Source organism: Tenebrio molitor, chromosome 9, assembly GCF_963966145.1.
Source record: "Tenebrio molitor chromosome 9, icTenMoli1.1, whole genome shotgun sequence".
In the NCBI taxonomy this organism is placed as follows: domain Eukaryota; kingdom Metazoa; phylum Arthropoda; class Insecta; order Coleoptera; family Tenebrionidae; genus Tenebrio; species Tenebrio molitor.
In genome coordinates, this window is record NC_091054.1 from 16,137,761 (window position 1) to 16,154,197 (window position 16,437).

The following is a 16,437-nucleotide window of genomic DNA, read 5'->3' on the forward strand; positions in this document are numbered from 1 at the left end:
ATGCGACACGCTGAAATCGACACGCTCAAATCGTCGTCAGGCTCGGGCCGTCAGAAAAACTTTTTGAAACTATAATCCTTGCTTGAAGAGGAGCCAAGGATTTTCAATACGTCAAGCAATAAGCTGAAAAAATGATAGCATGTCAGATGGAGTTATAAGGGTGCTTCTATCAAATAAAAAGTTTCTGTTGTTGCGGCTGGACGCGTTTCCAGACGTCCTGTAGCTAAAAAGCTCGATAACAAGAGGAGACAAAGCCGAATAGCTTGATGAAAATTTATCGCTTTTGACTCATATACAACGGAATTGAATCTGGCCCATTGTATGATCGTCGTTCGGTACCAGCGGCGATTTATTTTCTTTCATCTGGAGCGAAAAGGCCACCACCGAATAAATGAATTTAATTAAAAAGCGCCGGAGTGCGTTTAATTAGAAAAAGTACCAGCCCGTGTCCGTATCTCAAAGGTACCCAATTAGCAGTGCAAACATAAATAAGTGCGGCGCTGTCGGGAATAGTTTCAACTCAATTAGTAATTCCGGCCGAAAATTCGAAGCAAAACCAATTTAATATTAATATTTACCGTGCGGACCGGCACTAAACCCCTAAATCAGACGGCCTTTCTACGAATTAGGGGCGAAATCGAATCGGCGCCGATAAATAATGGCCGCCCTCATAAATAGGCGATGTGTATTGTGTTGGCCGGGATTATATCTAAGATTAGGGAGAGTTAACAAGTTAATTAACATGTTGTTCGAGTTGGGAGTTTCCTCTCCGGCCCAGAACTTCGTCTATCAGGTTGCTCCTGAAGTTGCGATCGGGGACAATATCCCAACTTAATCATTATCGAATCGTTATCGAATCATTATTTATTTTTCCAAAACATATTTTTTGTAATATCATGGTACATCACCAGAGACCACAATACCCAGATAGTTTCTTTTTTACATCAACCATAAATATTATGGTAGAAACAAAGAAATTGTGAATTAAAAAAAAACGTATGTGTGCTGGTATTTGTACTTATCATTTCAGTTCTAAAAAAGTCATCGAAACGTAATCTACAATGATTAAAACATGACACTATCAGTGTTATCAGATTATCGGTGAAAAGGTATATTAGGTTTGGACAATGGTGCAGTTTTGAAACACCTGTTGATAAATGTGTATATGTTAAGTTTTATTTAGAAGGCATTAATGTTAGAAGAAGAAGAAAAAAAGAAGTAAGTATCCAAAAAATAGTCAGGATTTATTTTCATCGAAATAATGTGATTACAGATGTTTCGTAAAAGGTCAGGCACCACAGATAAGGGTAAAAGTTATGAAGACAAAATCGTAGCGATTATTGCATTGAAACTGGTGTCAAAAAAAGAGGTAAAATCTTTTGAACTTTCTTCAAACAACAGCGAATTTGGAGACTTCGATGACGTGGTTGTTCACACCACCTTGCACAACAATAAATGTCAAAATGTGGCCTTACAGCTAAAACACAAAATTAATGAAAAAAGAATCTTGAAGAATAGTCTGGCAGCTAAATCCGGCTCATTTAGTTTGCAACATTATTGCCAACAATTCCAAAAGCTCAATTGTCACAGCAACTTTACTTGGGTTTTGTGTACAAACAACATTTTGGAGCTCAACGGACCGTTCACTTTTCAATTAGAAGAGAAAGAACACATCGAAGTGACAGCAAAACTAGGAAATTGTCTATGGCGGCATTTGTTGAACACTTCGAAAGTAGATGAGTGTGTAATCGAATTTGAAGTAACCAAAGAGGGAAGTGGTGATGAAGACAAACTTGAAGCTTCTGGATACAAACATTTCTTTGAACATTTTCGTCTCTATGTAAACCAAGCTAACGTTGAAAAGGCGACATCAATTATTTCGTCAGTGTTTGCAGAAACTTACGACGGAGCTAGTTCATCCTCTTTCGTCAATTTCATTACTGCTTGGAGTTTGCAAGAAGGTCGAAAAGATTTGTTGACAGACGAGATTATTAAGCAAAAAATTTGTGAAATTGCACTGACACCATATATCAAGATACCCACATCGATAAAACAAGATAAGAAGTCGTTGCTCTTGCGTCAGATTATCAACCAGTTTGATATAACCATTGCAAAAACTTTCCATGCTAATTTGTGGCAAGATGTTGACAGATTTGATGACGCAATAAGAAAAACTATCAAGAGATTTGGAATCGTGGTAGAGGATATTGATGACGTTAGTCGTCTAGAAGTTCTAGATAAGGTTAGAATTTTATGGCACATGAAGGAATTACCGTTATTTATTGAAACAACTGAGTCCAATGGAGAACTGATCGAAAAGGTATTAGAATTATGTCAAGGAAAACGAAAATTTATTTTGATCGGAGAAAATATCGACGTAACTGAGTTTTCTGCGTTATCAGTATTTCAAAATTTAGCAGATCTAAACGTCGACGATAACAGTTGCAAAGCACTGTTGAAAGAATTTACAGTGTCCTTGCAAGGGAGAAAAGAAATTCCATTGGAAGAAATTTTACAAATTGATGATAAAATGAAGCAAGCACTGACTGCCTCACATTTGGAAAACATGCTGTATGATAATTTTTGCATTGGAGAAGACAAGACAAAACGAACAAAATATTACCTTTCGAGAAATCTGTCGAGGGTATTGATCACATTTAATTACATCAAGGAAACTTTCGATGACATGTGTTTGATAAATTGTTGTGGGAAATTGAAAAAAATTAGAAACAAACTGGGTGACGTAGTCTTGATGGAACTTGATAATTATTTAAAGGATAAGAACACACCACAGGGCAACAATAAGCAGCAAAAGAAATTCATATGTTACCATAATGACATGTGTACGAGGAAACAATTTACAGAATTTTGTGAAAAAACTCCAGAACAAATCTGTCATTTGTTTAGAATAACCAAAAACAACAATTTGGAGTGGGTAACCAGCAACGGTAGCATCAACACACTGAGGAAGCATCGTTTCACCGCCGAAGACTTTCACGAATCTAGAGCATCCAGTTTGTCTGAAAATAAATTCAACATTATCTGCGGCGAAGCTGGAAGTGGTAAATCAGCACTGATGCGACATCTGAAAAAATATTTTCTGCTAGACGTTTGGGTCATCAGTTTGAACTTGAGACAACACTTTTCACAGATGAAAAAAGAATATGAGAGTTGCGAAGATGTGCTGGACCATATTTGCAGGTTTGAATCAGAACAACACAACTATAGTTCGTTCGATGAAGAAATCAGAAACATTTTCCAACAAAAGAAGAAATTTGTCGTTCTCTGGGACGGATTTGATGAAGTGCCTATAGCTCACTTGGAAACAGTATTAAATACATTTCGAATTTTGTTAAAAGCGAATGTGGTTCAATGGGTTACTTCGCGACCTAACCTGCAAACAATGTTGGAAAACGAATTCAATGTCTTTGCCTTCACAATCAAGGAACTGACCAGAGCACAACAAAATAATTACATTAAAGATCGACTAGGGATCAAAGATTCTGAAGAGTTAGAAAAGCTTTCGCAACAAATTTTTGACAAAATTGCACCGCAAATAGCAAAACAGTTCTTAGGGGTCCCGATGCAGCTTGAGATGTTGACCGATCTTCTTATCGAAGATCCCACCAAATATCAAGATTTATTGCAGAATATATTTTCTTTAACAGATTTGTATGACACATTCATCGATAAACAGTTCCAAAGAAAATTTGAAGATACCACATACGATTCGTCCAAGTCAACCGAACGTTACATCTACGAACATTTTAAATCGTATCATCAACAACAATACGAAATTGTCGCTTTGAAGGTTTGCCTGAATGAAGAGATTTTTAAGAAATTCTTCCACGAAGTAATCTTGGAACCGTTTCTTCAACAAGTGCGAAACGACGGCGATATTATCGGAATAGTTGCACAGGATAAAAACGGGTCACCAATGTTTTACCACAACACTTTTGGAGAATATTTTGTCGCATCTTGGTTATCCAAAAACTGCAAACACGTCAGCAACTTAAAGTCGTTTTTCTTTGATGAACAAAACAAAAATATACGATTGATGTTTGACATGATCGTGGCTAAAGATTGTTACGCACACTTGGCCGTCCTGTACGAAAACATCGAGTCTTTGAAAACATATAGCACAGAAATTTCTGTGAAAGACAAGTGCGGAAGAAGTCCCCTGCATCTTATTTGTAGTCGAGGTGAAAGGCATAATCTTTCAGATGTACAAGAAACTGGTGGAAAATATATAATTGATTTCAACAATTTGAGTAAAGTTAAAATAGAAAACAAAAAATACGATGAAATTATGACTTTTCTGATGACGGAAGGAAAGTGCCACCCATTAGACAAAGATACGTTATGTTCGTGGAGTTGCATCGATTACGCAGATGCAACACTTTCTTTGAGGTCACTAGACAACATTCTCGCAAAATTTCCTGACATTTGTCCATTAAACGATGTAAATAATTTCCAAGACGAATGTTCCTTATTAGTCTATTCGGTAATTTGCAATTATTCCAACTTATTTCAAATCATATATCGTATACCTTACTTTGAAGGTAAAAAATCTCGCACCAATCTTTTGCATTTATGTGCCCTCCACAACAGACCGCAATTCTTGCAAAAATTGCTCGACAAAAGCAACAAAAAGTATAGAAAAAAAATTAACCACACACATGATGATCCTAGTAACATTTGTCTTTACTTCCCAAAATTAAATATAGCATCTGGAAGTATCCCCTCCCGTACTCTATCCATAAAAAATATTTTTACTGCTGATTTGACTCCTTTGGAAGTGGCAATACGTGAAGGTCATATAGACATTGTCAAGATTTTACTTAGTAATAATGCTGAGCTTATCACGTCAAGTAAGGACGGAGTTACTTGTTCACATCTAGCAGCTGCCGGTGGGCATGATGAAATTTTAAAAATTTTATATCAAAAGGGAGCAGATTTTAATGTAGAAAATCAAGCTGGTCAGAGACCGTTACACTATGCGACTTTAAATAACCAGTTAAGCACGGTGAAGTTATTAATAAATAAACATGCAAAACTATCATTAAAAGATGTAAACAATATGACTCCTCTCGACTATGCTGCTGGCAGAGGTTATCTAGAAATTTATAAAATCATGGTTGAGAGAAGCGAAAATTTCTTGGACGTGAAAAGATCGCTCATATATGCTGCGAAACGCGGTGAAAATGTGATTGTTAAATATCTAGTCACCGAAAGAAAAGTTGACGTCAATTTTCAACACAATGGAAAAGCTTCGCTCCATTACGCTTCCGAGAATGGACACTTCGATGTAGTTAAATTTCTAGTGAAGAGAGGAGCTGAAGTCAACAAGCAAGAAGACAAGACACTACTTACAGCTTTACACTACGCAGGGTCCAGAGGATTTTTGAAGATAATAAAGTTTTTAATCGACAACGGAGCCAACTCAAATCTTCGTGACAAGCAAGGAAAAACTTGTTTACATTATTCCGTCATTTTTGGAAATGTAGAAGTGGTGAAGTATTTAACTGAGAAAGTGGAAGATGTGAACGCCGCCGATGCTGAAGGAGAGACACCGATATCCTTAGCTGAGAAGTACAAGCGTGATTTAGTTTTGGAATATTTAAGAAACATTAAAGATAAAAAGAATTGTTAAAATGTTTTTAAGTAAACGATATGGATATTTTGATTTTCATTTACCATGATTTTCCTGTAAAGAAAGTCTTTTGCACAATTATAAATATCTAATCCTCCATTGTCCACATCCATATTTCAATGTGGTCACAACCTGGATAACACTTCTTCTTCAAGGACTACTCAGATTGATATGGGAGTTATTCAAATTCACGGAATTTGAAGCTTGCAACTGCATTTTTCTTTGTCCCAAGGAAGATTAAACATCTTTCATCAGCACATGAAGAGCCTATCATTCTCGACGCCATGACCATTATAATATTTATGAGCTAAACTTTAGCCGACTTCCCCTCGCCCGTGCATTACAAAATCTAAATTATTTTGAACAGAACTTCTCAAATGCCCCTAACTTATTTTTTTATTCCAGAAGCAAGTTCATTTTACTTTCGCCTATAAAAAGACTTCCAGTCTAACGTTCACAGAGTGAAGTCAAAGAAATTAACGGAAACAAGAATTTCGCAGTATGTTTTGCAACGATCTTTTTCGTGATTCAAAGAACAACATTTTAATGTAAAGTTGTGTGAAACTTAACTAAGTAAACATTAAGGTGCAACATTCCACGCTTCAGATGCTTTTGAAAATCTTCTGCAGCAAAATTATTCAACACAAAATTGCCTTAAGAAAACTATATCAACTAGACAAAAGGGTAAATTTGCCGCTGGGTTTTCCGAAAAGCTTTATAATTAACACAATTTAATTGTATCGGGTGTTCCTTTAAATTTCTCTTCAAAGTTGGTCTTGAAGATTCGATTGTGAACGCATCACGGATTACACATCACGGATTAGATGTCTAAATCTAACCTCACTTTTTACGTTGTTTGTGTTTTTAGTGTGTAGACTGAACAATGGTGCGTTCACAATCGACTCTTCAGCCCCAACTTTGAGGGGAAATTTAAATAAACACCCGAACAGCAATGTTCGTGGTTCTGATACTGTAGGAATCCTTTCACATCTAAATGCAATGGAACAAATGTATTTTGTTCAAACATTTCATTAAATACAAGAATGAAACTTTTTTTTCAGGATGACTACACAACCATACTCGTGGAACCATAATCCCTGAGCAATTGATGCAATTGAAGAACCAAACCACCGTCGGATAGAGAATTGAAAGTCTTTCCAATTTATGTTACCTAATGTTAAAAATAGTAAACTAGATGCTATCTGATCTACTTTTCATCCGATCTTCGGATCTTCCTATTTCAAAAGCTGGCGCAGGAAAGGACTATTTACGTCTTCCTGTGGTTATTAGACTGATCATGTCTAATAACCATAGAAATCAGAGTTATAAATAACGAACCATTATTTAGTGGAAAATTAAGGTAAATCAAAAGCAGAAACTCAACTTGTATTAAAAATAAAAGTTTCATTCAAGTAGGTACAATATTTAAAAAAAAATTCAAAACAACCGAATTTTCATGTCTCTCGGCTAAAGATATCGGTGTATTTCCTTCAGCATCGACGGGGTTCACATCTTCCACTTTCTCAGTTAAATACTCCACCACTTCTACATCTCCAAAAATGACGGAGTAATGTAAACATGATTTTCCTTGCTTGTCACGAAGATTCGAGTTGGCTCCGTTGTCGATTAAGAACTTTATTATCTTCAAAAATCCTCTCCTCGCTGCATAGTGTAAAGCAGTAAGTAGTGTCTTGTCTTCTTGCTTGTTGACTTCAGCTCCTTTCTTCACTAGAAATTCAACCACATCGAAGTGTCCATTCTCGGAGGTGTAATGGAGCGAAGTTTTTCCATTGTGTTGAAAGTTGACGTCAACTTCTCTTTCGATGACTAGATATTTAACAATCACATTTTCACCGCCTTCTGCAGCATATATGAGCGATCTTTTCACGTCCAAGAAATTTTCGCTTCTCTCAACCATGATTTTACAAATTTCTACATAACCTCTGCCAGCAGCATAGTCGAGAGGAGTCATATTGTTTACATCTTTTAATGATAATTTTGCATTTTTATTTATTAATAACTCCACCGTGCTTAACTTGTTATTAAAAGTCGCATAGTGTAAGGGTGTACAACTCTTTTCATCTTTTACATTAATATCTGCTCCTTTTTGATATAAAATTTTTAAAATTTCATCATGCCCACCGACAGCTGCTTTATGTGAACAAGTAACTCCGTTCTCATTTGGCGTGATAAAATCAGCATTATTACTGAGTAAAATCTTGACAATTTCCATATGACCTCGACCTATTGCCACTTCCAAAGGAGTCAAATCATCAGTAAGAATATTTTTTAAGGTTAGAATATGGGGGGGGATACTTAGAGATGCTATATTGAATTTTGAGACGTAAAAAGAAATGTGACCAGGCTGATAATGTGAGTAACTAATTTTTTTTCTATAGTTTCTATTGCTCTTGTCGAGCAATTTTTGCAAGAATTGAGGTCTGTTGTAAAGGGCACATAGGTGCAAAAGATTCGTGCAAGTTTCTTTATCGTCAAAATAAGGTATTGGATTTATGTTTTGAAATAAGTTGGAGTAATTGTAAATTACCGAATAGACTAAAACCGAACATTCATCTTGAAAATTCTTTAAATCGTTTAATCGACAAATGTCAGGAGATCTTGATAAAATGTTGTCTAGTGACCTCAAAGAAAGTGTTGCATCTGCATAATCGATGCAACTCCACGAACATAACGTATCTTTGTCTAATGGGTGGCACTTTCCTTCCGTCATCAGAAAAGTGATAATTTCATCGTATTCCTTGTTTTCTCTTTTCACTTCTCGGAATTTGCCGCTATCAATTACGTATTTACCACCAGTTTTTTGCGTATCTAATAAATTATGCTTTTCGCCTCGACTACAAATAAGATGGAGAGGACTTCTTCCGCACTTGTCTTTCACGGAAATTTCTGTGCTATGTTTTTTCAAAGATTTGATGTTTTCGTATAAGACGGCCAAGTGTGCGTAACAACCTTTTGCCATGATCATGTCAAACATCAATCGTATATTTTTGTTTTGTTCATCGAAGAAAAACGATTCCAAGTTGCTGACGTGCTTGCAGTTTTTAGATAACCAAGAAGCGACAAAATATTCTCCAAAAGTGTAATGGTAGAACATTGGTGCCCCGTTTTTATCTTGTGCAACTATTCCGATAATATCGCCGTGGTTTCGCACCTGTTGAAGAAACGGTTCCAATATTACTTCGTGGAAGAATTTCTTGAAAATCTCTTCATACAGGTAAACCTTCAAAGCGACAATTTCGTACTGTTGTTGATGATACGATTTAAAATGTTCGTAGATGTAACGTTCGGTTGAATTGGACGAATCGTATGTGGTTTCTCCAAATTGTCTTTCGAATTGTTTATCGATAAATGTGTCGTACAAATCTGTCAAAGAAAATATATTCTGCAATAAATCTTGAAATTTGGTGGGATCTTCGATAAGAAGATCGGTCAACATCTCAAGCTGCATCGGCACCCCTAAGAACTGTTTTGCTATTTGCGGTGCAACTTTATCAAAAATTTGTTGCGAAAGCTTTTCCAACTTTTCAGAATCTTTGATCCCTAGTCGATCTTTAATGTAATTATTTTGTTGTGCTCTGGTCAGTTCTTTGATTGTGACGGCAAAGACATCGAATTCGTTTTCCAACATTGTTTGCAGGTTAGGTCGCGAAGTAACCCATTGAACCACATCCGCTTTCAACAACATTCCAAATGTATTTAATACTCTTTCCAAGTGAGCTTCAGGCACTTCATCAAGTCCGTCCCAGAGAACGACAAATTTCTTCTTTTGTTGGAAAATGTTTCTGATTTCTTCATCAAATGAACTGTAGTTGTGTTGTTCTGATTCAAGCCTGCAAATATGGTCCAGCACTTCTTCGCAACTCTCATATTCTTTTTTCATCTGTGAAAAGTATTGTCTCAAGTTCAAACTGATGACCCAAACGTCTAGCAGAAAATATTTTTTGAGATGTCGCATCAGTGCTGATTTACCACTTCCAGCTTCGCCGCAGATAATGTTGAATTTATTTTCAGACAAACTGGATGCTTTAGATTCGTGAAAGTCTTCGGCGGTGAAACGATGCTTCCTCAGTGTGTTGATGCTACCGTTGCTGGTCACCCACTCCAAATTGTTGTTTTTGGTTATTCTAAACAAATGACAGATTTGTTCTGGAGTTTTTTCACAAAATTCTGTAAATTCTTTCTTCGTGCACGTGCCATCATGGTAACATATGAATTTCTTTCGCTGCTTATTGTTGCCGTGTGGTAAATTCTTATCTTTTAAATACATATCAAGTTCGATCAAGTTTACGCCAACAAGTTTGTTTTTAATTTTATTCAATTTACCACAACAATTTATCAAACACATGTCATCGAAAGTTTCCTTGATGTAATTAAATGTGATCAATACCCTCGAGAGATTTCTCGAAATGTAATATTTTGTTCGTTTAGTTTTGTTTTCTCCAATGCAAAAATTATCATACAGCATGTTTTCCAAATGTGAGGGAGTCAGTGCTTGCTTTATTTTATCATCAATTTGTAAAATTTCTTCCAATGGAATTTCTTTTCTCCCTTGCAAGGACACTGTAAATTCTTTCAACAGTGCTTTGCAACTGTTATCGTCGACGTTTAGATCTGCTAAATTTTGAAATACTGATAACCCAGAAAACTCAGTTACGTCGATATTTTCTCCGATCAAAACAAATTTTCGTTGTCCTTGACATAATTCTAATACATTTTCGATTAGTTCTTCATTGGACTCAGTTGTTTCAATTAATAACGGTAATTTCTTCATGTGCCATAAAATTCTAACCTTATCTAGAATTTCTAGGCGACTAACGTCATCAATATCATCACACACAATTCCAAATTTCTTGATAGTTTTTCTTATTTCCTCGTCAAAGCTGTCAACATCTTGCCACAAATTAGCATGGAAAGTTTTTGCAATGGTTATATCAAACTGGTTGATAATCTGACCCAGGAGCAATGACTTCTTGTCTTGTCTTGTCGATGTGGGTATCCTGATGTGTGGTGTTAGTACTATTTCACAAATTTTTGCCTTAACAATTTCGTCTGTCAAAAAATTTTTGCGATGTTCTTGTAAACTCCAGGCGGTAATGAAATTGACGAGCGAAGATGAACTAACTCCGTCGTAAGTTTCTGCAAACATCGACGAAATAATTGATGTCGTCTTTTCAACGTTAGCTTGGTTTACATAGAGGCGAAAGTTTTCAAAAAAATGTTTGTAACCAGAAGCCTCAAGTTTCTCTTCATCACTACTTCCCTCTTTGGTTACTTCAAATTCGATTACACAATCATCTACTTTCGAAGTGTTCAACAAATGCCGCCATAGACAATTTCCCAGTTTTGCGGTCACTTCAATATGTTCCTTCTCTTCTAATAGAAAAGTGAACGGTCCGTTGAGCTCCAAAATGTTGTTTGTGTACAAAACCCATGTGAAGTTGCTGTGACAATTGAGCTTTTGGAATTGTTGGCAATAATGTTGCAAACTAAATGAACCGGATTTAGCTGCCAGACTATTCTTCAAGATTCTTTTTTCATTAATTTTATGTTTTAGCTGTAAGGCCACATTTTGACATTTATTGTTGTGCAAGGTGGTGTGAACAACCACGTCATCAAAGTCTCCAAATTCGCTGTTGTTTGAAGAAAGTTCAAAAGTGTTTACCTCTTTTTTTGACACCAGTCTCAACGCAATAATCGTGACGATTTTGTCTTCATAACTTTTACCCTTATCTGTGGTACCTGATCTTTTCGAGAATTTCTTCTAAAACATTCTTCAAATGTCAACTAACATTATTAAATACGAAAGAGTACTTACCATTTTAGTGGGTGTGATACGTCTTCCAAACTAAATTTTTATACACAAAACATAATGTGTATACTCGTTTGAACAGCTGTTGCTATACTAAACACTTATACAAATTTAACTGACGCTTTTATCTCTCACTTGATAACCTTTGTGGGTCATGTTTGGGTGATTCATCTGAAATTGATAAATGCTATGATTGTTATTTTTATTTGTTAAATGTTTATATAATTAATCTGGTTTGGGTTTATTTTTAAAAATCTCAATAAAATCACAATTAATTAGGTATTTGACAGTTTTCTTGTTATCATTGTTATTATAATTATTATCTCCTTGTTAATTTTGTTGATTTATCAGCGACCTCATCGATTACTTTCGACGGTGGACAATATCGCCGAAGCTAATGATCATCGAGTAGGCATCCCCTCGAACGAATCCGGGTGGATTTTTGTTCCGGTGGCGTGTGTATCGAATAAACGTCAGGGTTCCGGAGCGGCTCCGGTCGAGATACGGGCTAACATAACGTTCTAACGACCGGCCCGCAGCCATATTCGCGCCCATTTTGTCCGTTTAACGGCCGCTCATGTCTTTCATACTTTCATATTAATAGACATAAAGCCGCGGTGGTCTTTTAATGGCACGCAAAAAACACCGTCCCTGCACCGGAATGCAGCGGTTATTGGCCAACTTTAAAGCCAAAAGCCAAACTGAAAACTGACCGGCCGACAGATGGCGGTGGCGTTAAAAACTCCATTTGCATATGTACACACGGCGGATATGAACCGCATGCAGGTTTTGCCGATAATAAGTTTGCCGGCTCAGTTTGCATACATGCAACTTTGCGGATAGAACTTCCACGTGGTGATTGGATTATTCCAATTAAAATTCGAAACAAGTCGCGCTGTATGCGAACTTGCTCCGGGTTTAAACTTATTGGTCACATCTGGGGTCGAGGTCGTGTGGGGAGGTACAAATATTTTGTTTATTGGAGAGTGGGGAGTATTGCAAGGGGAGTTTTTGTGCACCGCCATTGCACAAACATGTTTAATGCTTCACGATACGAGCAATCCGAGAATTTACAAGTTTATATCACATCCACTGAAAATGGCGGGAACTTCACCTCAATATAATACTTAATTTTCATTAATCACTACGATCTACCTAACAGATCCACTATCGTGCTAGAGTGTGAAACAACTTGACTTAAGTACATTTGACTGGAATAAAAAAGAAAGGATACATCTTTCATTCTCCCCCGAAGGAGAGCGGCCTGCTGAGGCTTGCCAGAGCCTTTTCAGCCACACTGACGGGAAGATTCGGGATGGGTACGGAGAGGATGGGTGCGCGGAAGGACAGTGGTAGGGGTTAATACTGACCCAGCATTCGCCTTATCTATGATACGAGACCTGTGCTCATACCGTGTGGGAAAACCCTTGAAAAAACCCACACCAGGTCAGGCGGCACTGGGATTAGAACCCGGGACCTCGAGATTGCAAAGTGGCGCGCTAGGCGCTTGGCCACGATGCTCGGTTGTACTTGAGAGGAGTTATGGAGTTACTATTAACGCAACTGTCTCACACTAGACCGACAAGCTATTGGTTGGACGCGCTGACCAATCAGGACGCGGGATCTCCCATTTCGTATCGTTGATGTGTTTGAATTATTCGTTAAGAATTGTAGATGTCGAGAATTTTGTTTCAGCAACGTGTAAGACTGAAATTACTTCTAGCGTCGGTAAATCTCCATCTCCAGGTCCTTTCGAATTTAGCAAGTCTACTTTTTCTTCAAAACTAATTCCACTCAAATGATCAAACTCGCAAATTTAATTGGACGCCATAATTGAAATTTTACAATCAACACACTTCCCGTTCCCAGGAACGCACTGATATCTGGAAATTGTAAATCGATGTTTCTGTAATTAGCAAAATTATCAACTTCCTCGGAATATCCAAGTTGGAATGTTCAACTTGTTCCCGACGCTTTCGATACATTTTGCGGTTTTGCCCAGTGTTAACGCAATCGTTTGCAGCACGGGGAAATTCGCCCCGACATAATAAATTTTATTTAGTGGAGTGAACGGGGAATTTATATTATTTGATTTGGTAAAATCGGCAATCACGTTATGAATGGCCGTTTAAAATTTGAACGGGTTCAAGGCTAAGTGTTTCAGTTTTGTTATCTCTAGGGTGCAGGATGTCCTGTTCCTGTTTGGGCGAAAATGATCTCTCACTTGCGAACAACACCGATAAAATTAAAAACATAAAAATCTTGCGGTCTGTCTATTATTTAAATTTTTTTAACCTCATCAGGCATAATCTAGTTTGAAAAAAATCCAGCGAATATATTTTTCAACAAAACATTATTTTATTTCTGGTGGACGATGATGAACTGCGTAATAATTTCATTTTGTCGTAAGTATTCTTCTGAAAAATGAGTTACAACTTATTTTTTTTTTGTATTTCGTTTTGTATTAATTTTATTTCCACTGGACATAGAGTAGATTATAAATAAGAAGACAACACGTGCTGGAACGTCCTGAGTGTTAGACTAGCGCCACATCTGACTGATAATATACGATCTATCATCAATAGGGTGTCATTGGTTATAACGGGTGATTTTTTAAATTTCGCCAGCTATGACATTTTTGACAAGACAAATTCAGACAAAACGTAGACGTAACTTAATTATATCACAATGACGCTAACTTATTTAAAATGTTAGGTTAGGCTTAAAATTAATTTTTGACTTTCAAAGCTCATAGAACTAGGAGAAAGGTTTTGTATTTGTTTATAATAATTTACTTTAACAATTTTTTTTGTAAAATTTAGGACAATTTCTTGTGTGCGTTGTCTTTAAAATAATATTTTTGCTAACACAAAAGGCAGCAGAAACAAGGTTATGATACGTCACAGAAATGTCCCTACTTATATCGCCCTCGATATAGGCAACTCAAAATACAGTACCTTACGCCAATTCCATCAAAGCAATAGGTCTTTTTCTGACAAAAAGTCGTAGTCGGCTAGATGTAAAATTAAAAAAAATCACCCGGTATAAAGATATGAGATGAGTGTTCAGCAACAAAACGTATGATTCCTCGTGTATTATCCGCCAGATGTGGCGCTAGCCTTAGAGCCTTGCAGCGAGATTGACAACTGTCATCTGCGTCTATTGTTGCATCTTATGTGTCCACCGAGAACCTACATTCTTTATTATTCATATTATTTTAATAAGAACACAACCTTTTCACGTTTGTTGTTTGCTATAAATAGAAATGACTGTTTAACGAATTCTGTTTTTGTATCAAAGCATATCACAATCCAGATATAAATAAATAATGATAATTTGCCAACACTCACAGATATTTTAACTCGTTTTCAATCCAAAACGCCGAAGAGACAGCGCTGTAGTTCTTGCACAACTTGAACTTCAAGATTGAAGAAAAAATATCTGAATGACTGCTTTCGACCAGTTGAGACGAGTTCTTGAGCGATTTCGGTGTCGCTGCTGGTCGTCCTTGATTTACCATGTACTGTGTAACAACGTTCGCATAATAATAATATGCATAGTCTGGCGCGTGAGTCAACACATCTGTTATCATAATATTACGTGATATTGCATTCGGTAGACTACGCGAGGATTTTTCTCTAAATTAACGAAAAATTAGCACTACCTTTCAAGGCAATTTTCTTGTTTAAATCAAAACGTATTTGTTTATAGACGCGTTTAAATTTTGTATCAAGCTAACTGGTACACAAGTTGTTGCTGAAATAAACGAAATATATACTGCAAGACTATTCCATTCAAGAGTTCTCTAAAATCTTCTTTAAGAATTCCTTGCAGTCACAGCCTTGGATAATTATCTAACTAAATTATTGAAAATAGTGTTATGTTTTTGCCAGAGTTTATTTCCAAAATGGTAAATAAAGATTACAAGAATAGAGTAAAAAAAGACCGCACTTGATGTTCCTAATTCGCTTCTTATTCAAGAGCACCAGGATGCCTGTAGAAGCTGTGTAACCGAAGCAAGCGCAACTTCTTCCTTGTCAGCTTGGGCTTAAGAGAAGACCAGTGACCACCGGGGGTGCTACTGAGGTGGAGAGAGTTGTATCACCGAAGCAAGCGCAACTTCTGGTCGTTCTAAAAAAACAAAAACCACTGGACTCTGTTATGACTTGAAGGCTTTTCGGACTTGAGACCGTTAAGTAAAGTCTCCCACGGATGGGACACTGTCATGGTCGAATTCTTGTCAGAAGATGTGGTTATCTGTAGCAGCATTTGCCTCCTGTTATGTGTCCACAGCCTAGATCGAGGAAAACCTCTGAAAAAAACGTGATTTTCAACTACGGCCGGTGCGAGAATCGAACCCGCTACCTCCCGAATAACAAGCAGCAACGTCAAGCCCTGAGCTGCCGTCTTGGTTCTTGTTCTTCAGGGTTGCAATCCTTTCTATAGGGGTAGACAGATAATCCGTTGCGGGTGGTATCCAATGCGGGTACGGCCTCTGGTAAGGGTAGTACGAGGCAGCGCCACGAAGAGCCTAGTAGCGGAGTGTATCGGTATTATCCGCACTGTAAATCATTTCTAATTGCCACGAGAAATTTCTCATTTCTCATCGTATTTGGACACGAATGAGTTCTGAATTTTTAGGCATTCCTGATTGGAATCTGTAAGTCACGCAAAACGGGACATTTCGTGGCGCTGTTTTCCATACTATACCAATCTTTATAAATTGATCAAGCAATTTTCTGAGTATATTTTTCGGTGTAAATGCATAATAGGATCTAACGAACTGATTTGTCTCAGTCATGTATTTTTCTTACCCCTAGAATGAGTGCAGGTGGTTACATGGGTGCGGTCTGTATTGACTGTACAAGAAAACCCTCTCCCGGTTGGGGATTTCATCCGTCCCCCGTTTACATTTTCGCATCTGCTCTATATCGTTTTAGTGCAGATATATTTT

At 37.1% G+C, this 16,437-nt stretch overlaps 2 long non-coding RNA genes across 2 annotated transcripts; one reads left to right on the forward strand and one right to left on the reverse strand.

Annotated features, from left to right (window-relative positions):
* The first annotated feature begins 1,109 nt into the window (after nt 1–1,109).
* LOC138137929 (uncharacterized) lies at nt 1,110–6,859 on the forward strand. Its single transcript, XR_011161920.1, has 3 exons — nt 1,110–1,218; nt 1,274–6,337; nt 6,715–6,859. It is a non-coding gene; the product is annotated as an uncharacterized lncRNA (long non-coding RNA).
* Nucleotides 6,860–7,037: 178 nt separating this feature from the next.
* On the reverse strand, nt 7,038–15,012 carry LOC138137928 (uncharacterized). The gene is made up of 3 exons (XR_011161919.1): nt 14,834–15,012; nt 11,490–11,654; nt 7,038–11,435 (listed from the first exon to the last, which is right to left on the reverse strand). It is a non-coding gene; the product is annotated as an uncharacterized lncRNA (long non-coding RNA).
* Between the last annotated feature and the right edge of the window lie 1,425 nt (nt 15,013–16,437).